General features: G+C 38.3%; 1 long non-coding RNA gene across 1 annotated transcript; it reads left to right on the plus strand.

Moving 5' to 3' along the window:
• Window positions 1-1,100: 1,100 nt before the first annotated feature.
• On the plus strand, window positions 1,101-2,745 carry LOC108639419. The gene is made up of 3 exons (XR_001920457.1): window positions 1,101-1,299; window positions 2,167-2,325; window positions 2,599-2,745. It is a non-coding gene; the product is annotated as an uncharacterized LOC108639419 (long non-coding RNA).
• Window positions 2,746-10,114: the final 7,369 nt, after the last annotated feature.

Raw genomic sequence — 10,114 nt, forward strand, 5'->3', positions numbered from 1 at the left:
TTTACAGTAGTTCATGCAGATAAATGCATCAGAATATACAGAAGCATCTACTCCCAACACAGTCAAAGGCCCCTAATCAACGCCCCAGCATCACTAGCTCTAGGATTGCTCTAAGACATGATATTAGAAATGAATCTTTCCCATCTCAGGTGAGTGTTGTGACTATTTCTTATTCTTGAATATCTCTTCGACTTTTCCATAATTCTTTTGTTTGTTTGTTTTTGTATTTGTCTATGACTTTTATTGGCTCAGTTTCATTCAGCATCAGAAAAAAATCAGACTTCAAGACTTCAACCCTTTTTTCTTCCGTCCTTGCTGAAATCCAATGCCAACTTCAATTTTCTGCCACACTTGACTAATTCACAGTGAGGAACAAAAGAAAAAATGTGATATTATGATGGGAGGAGTAGGATATGATGGAAGAGTTTTAATTTCTTAGTCCAGAGCATCCACATCAGAAGTACTTTGGGCCTGAGGCCATTATTAGCAGCTTTTCTTCCCACCACAGTTTGCTCTTGAGTAGGGAACCCTCCCTTGAGAACCAGAAGCACAGGTTTCTGCCATTTGGTCTGATGACATGGCATAGTTAGTTGGCACATATGAAAAAATCATTGTTCAGATGGTGAGTTGCTCTAGCAGCTAACTATACATAGAGAGATGATATGTGCTCTGATGAAAGAGATGAAAGGCTCTGTGCTATTGACATATACATACTAGCATAATTTGGTTGTTGTCAGAAGAGAGAATGTCAATGACAATACCAAATGTTTTTGTCATGTTCTTTAGTATAGGCTTCACAACTGTTTCTTTGCTGGCAGTGTCACTTAGCAGGAAGAAGAATACATGGGAGAATGACAACAACAGTCATCTTTGGCAAGAACAAATGGCTTTAAAAACGTTCTTCAGGCAATGTGCATTCAGAGGGATTGTTCTGAAATGCAAACAATTTGCTTGCAAGCACACTGCGATGATGAATTACTGTGAAGAATACCTTTGTTGCATGCTCTTCTTTGGCAGTGTGAGAAGGATCTATGAGGTCATGGATAGTTACCATTGACCCCAATGGGTGTCCATTACTTGCAATTCCAGTTGCACCCATGTGCACTGTGCACAGTCCTGCAATGTAACACATACCATAAAATATCTGATTGGCTTTTTATAATTCTTTTATTTTCTGTGGCAGCAGATGTCCAAGGTTTAAAATAAGAGCACTGTGAAAACAGAAAATGAAAACAGCTTGGATGACTTCATAAGAGATTACGTGATGAAGTGTCTTTATTTCCTTTCATGCCAATGTATGTAAGTATATTAAGTATATTTCATGAAGGGTAAATATTAGCATATTACTGTCCAGTAGGGACATTTATCGCCAGTAACAAGTCTTTACATGCCTAGAACCAAAGCATATAGAGATAATTATGGTTGGTTAGATAGCTACTGCTGTACAGAACCTAAAAAAATTTACAAGTTGTCTTGGAGACAAATGCCATAAATGTACTAAAACAAGAGGAAAATAAGAGGAAAGTTTTGAAATTCTGAAAATTCTGTGGGATGATACTAATCATCCTGCTGAGAATCCACAAGGTGGATTCCCCATGCACAGAGGCCATTATTTCAGTTCCCCAGTGTAGTGGAATTCTGGGTTTAGCACCCTTAGGCACATCTGCATGGGTGAGTACACAGTCCCAGCCCAGTTCGTACAGGATAATACCATCCTGGATGTTTGGAAAGCATCTTTGCATGGTGCCAGGTCCAGCTTACAAAACCATAACTTGACTTTTCAGCAGGGTGTGTTAGCTTGGGTACAGCACAGCACTTCAAGACCAACTCTGAGCATGGGTAAAGTGAACTCAAATCTCTCTGCATGTACTCGTTTAGACATATCCTCATAGTTCTCAAACATATTGTTGTGGTGGTTGCCAAATTCCCAGTGGCGACAGTTTTGACAGTCACAGTCAAAATATAACTGTGTAATAATAAGTTTTCGTGTGGCAGTTGCTCATAAAGTCCTTGGGGACTACACATAGATACCAAGAGACATTCTGATGTGCTGTTTTAAGATTGGCATGACTTTCGTAAAAAAATTCTGTGTGTTAATCAATAAAATCATGTTACACAGTTCTGCAAGTCTACTACAAGATGAGAATTACATTTTCTCGTGTTCAGTTTCTTTCTTGTGAAAGATTAGAAAACTAATTTCCAAGATCCTCCAAGCAGAGACCACATGAATAAACTTAAAGATTTGTGTCTTAGAATGGTTAAGAAGATTGGTCAAGATGGATTGGTGTTTCCCCACCATGAAACTCACCACTGCCAGAAAGAAAGGTAAAATCAATGGAAAATAAGAAAAGTTATTTAAGTGAAAAATCTTATATTATTTTTTACTCTTTTTTTTAAGTGGATTAAAAAATGGTTGCTACAATAAAAATAAGATGTTGTTATATGTGCATAGCTGTGGATTGTAGTGAATGTTTTACATGTCATAATTCTTATCCTAACTTGGACCTGAGAGTCTGCCCTTATCAATACAACAAGCCATGATCTGTGCAATTAACTGAAAACATTTTGTTAACCTGATCTTTCCTTCTACTTCCTCAGTTGCTGCATATTCCTTTATCTTCATCAGGAGTTACTTGTTTGTCTCATCTACCTTTTGAAGAATAAGATGTCTTAGACTGATTTTTGACTATTTTAATCTCATTGGTTAGCTCTCATTCAAGAGCTTTTTGGATGAAGAAACAGTCACTGTGCTCTTTTTTATTTGTGGTAAGTCTGCTTCTACAGAAGATTTCCCAATAAACTTATCAGACTGTTGCTGCCTTCCCCTCTGTTCATGTCATCCTAAGATGATACAAGTCTGCACTGCCTCTGGAGGGGCAACCACTTTATACAAGGGAGACATCTTTTCTAGTGCTGAAAAGGAACAAATCATTTCACATTTTTACATCAAAATGAGTGAGGAAATTGGATAAACCATGATGACTATCACTTCTTTCTTAAATCGTCTTGCTTCTTGGGGGATGTAAGTCAATGTAATGAAGCACCCTAGTACACTTCTACAAAGTTAGTCATACAGTTACTCATACAGTTACTCCGACAAATAATGATGGGACTGGGCAAATTGTTCACACCTGAAAATTGCTCTTTTGCTTCGTATTTTTCTTTTGGACCACCTCAACCAGCTGCCTAAAATTCAATTCTCAGGCACAAGTAGGCAAGTACTTCAGTGCAAGGACCAGTTCCAGAAACCAATATTGATAAGCCCGTATGAGGTCTGGCTCACTCCACCCAGCACAGTCCTAGGGATGCCAGAAGGCTCTTCATTCTCACAAACACCCATATATTTCCACCTCAGTGTAGGTAACAAAGACCTTAATTTCTTATTGATGTTTTGCAACATGGCACATTATTTCTGAACCAAGAACTGAGTTAAAAATACACTCAGTAATAAGTATATTCCAGATCCCGGACCAGTTTCTGTGACACTCATGACAATGTTGCATTCCAGTTACTGTGATATAACTCTTATCTGAGGATCTATTGGTATGCAGCATCAATGTATGTGACCTGGTCGAGGACAGGCTAGCCTCAAATCATGTAGAGGACCTCTCCTCTCCACCACTTGACCACAGATTGATGAACCATTCACTCGAGTGAATGCGTTGAACAGAACAGATGTGAACCTTGAGAGGTTTGCAAGCAGGGACTCAGGACCATCTTTTGATGTCCTTCTCTATTGCTATTGAATTCATAAAGGAGGTTGAGACCAACTGTTTGCCTAAAGCAGGGAGCTATTAGTCCTATTTGGAGCTCTAAATCTGTCTCACTGCTGACATGAATGATATGCTCACATCACCTCTAAACCCAGCACTCACACAATTAATCTTTCTTATATTACAGCTGGCTCGTTCAGTGAAACACTTGTTTTGTTTCTGGGGATGGTAAGATTGTTATTTTGAATATAATTTCGTGATATGGAAGGAGGAAAATATGTTAGAAAAACTACAGAAAGGTAGGAAAACTGGTAGAGAAAAATGTGTAGCAAACACTGAAGGATTTAGTGTAGTAGATAGCAGCATTTCTGGAGGCTAAGGTTGTCTTCTTTTTCATAAAAATTCTGAACCCATTCAGTGGTATTTTTTGGCTTTTTCTCATCTAGACTGTGTCAAGTTATTTTTAATTGTGTAATTCTCCAGCAGCTTGCAAATGTAAAACTTTCATTTTCCATTAAGAAGTTCTTTTCAGTTGAACTTCTATGATAGAAAATGATATTTCCATGTGAGCCAACCACTAGAGTCTGAGGGAAGCAATATCTGGGTTAACAGACTGTTTTAAACACATTCTCTCAGGACCTTTCTGTTCCCCTTCAGCATTTTCATCCTGTCTGCCTCTTGCCTGCATATTTCTTCAGTGTTCTGGCCAATTGTGACCTACTTGAAAAGATAGACTGGATGTATTAAAGAATGGCTTTTCATATCAAGTGAAGATTTAAAATAATCTAACAATACCAGAAATATGTTGGAGAATAGTACACATTGCACAGAACAAATAATAAGCACACTAGCAAACAACTTTTATCTCATTAGTTGTCCTTGAGTTAGCTGTAGTGCTTTGATCTTATTTGCAACAGCAATAGCATAAATAAAGAGAAATCTTTACTCTTTTAAGTGCAGTAGCACTTGCTCACATCTATCGGCCTCAAAGATACATGACTAGTGTGTACATGAGTTGGACTGCCTATATGCAATCTGTGTGTGACATAAAGCTCAAGGACAATTTGCACAGCTGAAAAAGAATAAAACTTTATATACACACTACATAAGAAACTTTTCATGGGTTGTTCTCCGTGCTGAACCTCCAGACTTCCATTTGCAAACTTGCAAGCTTACTTTATAAAACACCCAGGGAGGGCCTGAGTCAGTGCTGTGCACTGCCTTTGGTATCAGTAACCTCTAATATTCCTCCCAGCAGGAATGCTTGAGTTCACTGCCAACAGCTTGGAGGTAGGCTGATGGTATGCAAACTAAAGGAGTGCAGAAAGAACAGCATTAGCAGGTCCAGTGAAAAAGAAATCCACGTTACAACACCCTCAGGGCTTTGAAATAGCACTTGTGACAACATTGCATTGTATTCTCATGCACTATGATCACGTACTCCTTATCTGAAGAACAGGAGTTTTGGATTCCACAGAGACAGAATGTAGTGTTTTGTAATGACATAATGATAGGCTGAAGCCCTACAAGACTATGTAAAGATCTTCAGTTTCACTCAGAACTTAAGGTGAAATTATCAACTACAGTACAAATAACATACAATCCCTTCAGCTCAATTATCTGTCTTAGTCTTGGAGATCAATGCCTCCAATCTGTAGTCCCTATTTAATTGTCTTGTGATGGATGTAACAACGGAGGATTCCCATCAAGATAATTTTGGAAAACACTTGAGAAGCCATATGTCAGGGTTTTCACATTAAATCCATTTAATCAATAAACATTAAATATTAGATAAATATTAAATAAAAATATTTTTCTCTTAAGGCACTGCAAAAGTGAAAGTTGTAATAATAACAAAACTTACCTGAATTTTTTTTTCAGGAACAGAAAAAACTAAAGATTACGGTTTGTAGATTAAAAATTACAGAATGTGATCATTAAGAAAAAATTATTTTTTCGAGTTATGTTTGCTTTTCCAAATTAATAGGCTGGTCACATCAATCTAGTCTTCAGCCCCATATTAATCTGCTCAAAATTATTTTTTTCATCTCATTATTATACTGGCATTTCAAATGTAACTGAGATGTCAAGACAGTTTGGTTGATAACCAATAACAGCAAAATGAGAAGAGAAGGTGATGCCTTAGAATTCTTAAGATTTGTAGCATATAGATTTTTAATATAGCTGTATAGTTTCTAACACTTGGGAAAGGCAATTAACTGAAACTCCTTTCTCACGCTTCATATCAAGTTCCCAAAATTCCAGTTTTGTTTAATGTTCTCTTCAAGGAAAAGGCCTTAAAGAATATGTCTTGTCTGGGGCATGTACCTAGAAAGCTATCATTGTAGACAAAGCAACCTAGAAGGCCTGGAGACCTTGGAGAAGCTCCAAAGAAGGGGTGTGACGTGTGTGAAATGAGAATGGTGAAGATGAGGAAGAAAAGGGTTCTGAGACCTCTGACTCAATTTTGGGAAGGCATACTGAGGGGCGGCCCTGTGGGAGGTTCTGGGGATCAGATAATTTTCAGGTTGGACACATCATTAGATAGGATAATTAATTAGAGTTATTAAATTGTGAAAACCCAATACTGTATTGTACACTATAGTACACTTTTGTGGGTAGTGTGCCTTAAAGCGCTGTAATTAAGGACTACTGTCTACTTTATCTATATTAATACTCTCCAGAAAGTTCGTTCCTTCCATTTTAGGCAACACAGGCACAATCTCTTTTTAACCCAGTGGAAGCATCATGTGATAAAAATGCCATATTGGTATCCTGGAAATTGGAAATTCTCTTTCGGAGGCGACATGTGACTTTGAGTAAATCACTTAGTGGATTAGTCAACCCTCAGAGTAACACCAGTCCAATCTCACTCAACATATCAGTTTCTTATATGTATTCCCAATTATACCTGCTTGTGCTAGAGAGAAAACATGTTTTTGGTGTTAACTCCTCTGAGGCAACACAGTTAAATGGATGTAATCTGGAGTCTATTCTTACTTATGAAGTTTTAGTGCAGGTCACAGGCTGCATTTCTAGGGACTCATCAGTGCTGCAAAGACAAAAGAAGAGTCTCTGGCACTCTAGGTGAAGACACTAAATCTAGCAGGATAACTCAGGTCCCAGTACTATCCTAAAGTATTTGTGCTACTCTTTCTGCTGTACAAAATGGAAAAAGTAAAATTCACTGTGGAACCCTGGACTGAATTTTCAAGGGATTTGGGGAAAAACAAAGCTGATACTCTCATCTATCATATTTGTGTTGAGAACCATTGAGAAAACATAGAACTCTTGTTATGTGATGAGAGTTCAGAGTAAGCCTGTGTTGCAATTGTGGGTGAGCTGAGCTGTGTAGGCACAGCTTTTTCTGATGTCCATAGAAAAAAGATGCAACAGACACTCAAAGTTTCCTCTAGTCTAGTGATACTGTTGCTGAGCTCCTATTGGAAAGAGGTACTGAGCGTTGCCCTAAAGCCACAATGGAGGAACAGGGCTACATTCAAGAGCAGAGTGTTCATATTTGGCAGTGAAAGCATCTTGTCTGCAAGATTGACACACTACACAATTCCCACACGTGAGTCAAGGTGGGGAGGTCTTGCTGGGATATAGGTGCTGGAGAATTTGGAGGCACAGTGGATCCTCTTCTCCATTATAAATAGAGACATGCTTTGTCCTGAAAGAATGAGACACAGGAAAACTGACAAGATTACCATGACAGACTTTACTGTAATAAAGGATAACCTGGCCAATCTTGTGTCATGCTTCTTTCATACAGAAAGATAGCTCTCATATTAATTCTTGGGAGTCATTAGGTAATGTAAAGAGATCAGGTCCCTCAGGTAAAGGCAAAAATATGGCTGAGATTGTGAACTTCAGAGCTACATCCACAAAGACAGCCTTCCAGTTAGATGTCCTATTATCTGAAAGCCATTGGCTATGAGCCAAAATAGGCATAACTAAATTAAGGCTCACACATTAAGGCATTCCAATGTAGATAATATCATTACACCATGACAAAAACAGTTTTAGAGATTAGTCCCAAGCCCTTTGGGTAAAGACACAAGAAGACCCAAATATATTCATTTACTTCACATATATTCATGCTGAAGAGTATGTCAGAAACATGCAGTTTATCTCAACCCACAGAAATCTATCCATAAGGCATGTACAGAAACACATCCTAACATAGTGACTAATCCTGCACCAACAGCACTGTTTTCTTCGTCACTTGGTGACTTGGAAGATACTCACATTTAGAACTGAGCTGACAAGTGGAAGTGAATATTTTAATGGCTTAAATCAACCTTTTCCTAATTATTTATTTGCAAACTCATGAAAATTTCCTTTCCATACTGTAATTATTCAAAATGAGTCACATTCTTTTTGGTCATCCTACATGTGTAGGATTGTGGGTATATTGAGAGGTGCAAACCAAAATATTCAATGTCTTTAAGTGACAACTGATTATACAAGTAACATGGTTCTGTCTCATTTCCCTCACTGTCTCAGTGTAATGGTTGACATTTGGACTTGAAGAAGCTGGTGCAGGGTTGAACACCCCAAGGGAGCATGGTGATTTAGGGATAGGCTGTAGCTAAGAGAAATAAGAGCTACTTTAAACATTTATAGATGCATACTTTTCAAACTACATAAAACATCACTTAGTCAGGATCCTAAAAAATCCTCAACCTCCTACACTCTTTATCGGTATAAGTGCAGAGTTTGAACTTAATTTTGGCTCACACTACTCGTACAGATGAATCACCTGTGGGAATGTTTGGTGCGCTGGCAAAAAAACATCAAAACTTGACATTTCTTCTTTGAATCTGGAAGGTTTGACAGATCTAATATTGGTCCCCATGATGGTGTTTCTAAATTTCCCACTGCTGCTCTTGAGACCATCAGTATGTCCTAGCAACAGCAAGGGAGCACTTAATCTAGGTTCTTATGACAAAGAATAAGCATCTGCCATGCCTTTTTTTAGTGTTGTCATGTAAGCGGTTTATTAGCATCAGACTTATCAGACATAACTGGAAACCAAAAGATGAGACTGTTGAAGCAATGATGCCAAGCTGAACAGAAGCAAAGAGCCAAAGAGCTGCCCAGCTTGGCTTCATTACCTCCTCCAGACAATCTCTCCCTCTTGCACAGTGCTGCCAAGGGTTAAATCAAAGTTCATATAATTTGACAGTACTTATATAGTGTACCCTCTACCTCCATTCTCTTTTACAGACAGATTGTCCTAATACACTCAACATATAATGCAAGTTTATCTGTCTTTTTTTTTTCCCAGGATACTAAGACCTTTGAACTGAAATATACACAGCCTGCTATCATAACAGAGCTTCTGACATATCAATATAACCCAGCTTGGCAGGCATCCCTGCAAATACTATTAAAAGTTTTATTGTTGAAAAATGCAACTATTCCCTACTTGTATTCTCCTAAGGGATCAGGACTTATGTATACCATGAGGAAAGAAACTTCCATGGGCATGTGAGGCTGTTGAAGTTGTACTTTTGAGGCTACATCTTATTGTTCTTTCCTGAGGAATGAGAGAAGGGGAGGGGATATGGAATGGCTGCAGATAAAATAAACTGATAGAGAAGTGGTGAGACACCAAACTAATAGCAGAACTGGTCAACGATGATGTTAAAGAAGATAGTGTGGAACCTGTGCAATTCTTCATTGGAAGAGACACAAACTCATAAGAAGCAAGATAAGTCAGGAAGAGATGATATTGCCTGGAAAAATCACCCAGGGGACTATGAGATCCACAAACCAAATCAAAGGAGGTGTAAGGGATGGTTTCTATTAGAGTATGTTGGTGCTATAAGTTAAAGTTGATGGTAGCTTAGTCAGGTATACATGAGTTAGATGGAAATTAACAAATTCTGCGACCAGAGGACTTAATCAGTAATTGCAACAGGGCAGAGTCCAGGGCAAGATTTAAAATCTGTACTGGGTGCCATGTTACTGCAGTGAAGTATTCTCAATATGTACACCAGCTAGGTACTTAGTCTACATAGCTTGGACATCCTATAGATCTTAAATATTAAACTTGATTATTACAAATTTGTTTCTATTTATTAGGAGCCAGGGTCTTGGCAGCAAACATCATGGACACTCTACTGGCAAAGATGCAGATTGAACCTTGACTCCTGATTTCCATGTTTAGGCCTTAGCTGTGGTGGTAACTATCTTAGTAATTTCAAATGGACACAACAGTTAGAAGTAGGAGAAGGTATGTTCCTAAGCATACCACTCGGTATGGGACTGACTGAGTTGCAAAACATTGTAAGTTACGGTGACAGGGAACATACTAGGAAGACTCTGAATATGTTGATCAACCATTCACTGGGACTTGGGAAGGCATTGCTAAAACATGTGTCTCTATGTTC

The sequence above is a fragment of the Manacus vitellinus genome, unplaced genomic scaffold, assembly GCF_001715985.3.
Source record: "Manacus vitellinus isolate BGI_N305 unplaced genomic scaffold, ASM171598v3 scaffold_2_pilon, whole genome shotgun sequence".
In the NCBI taxonomy this organism is placed as follows: Eukaryota; Metazoa; Chordata; class Aves; order Passeriformes; family Pipridae; genus Manacus; species Manacus vitellinus.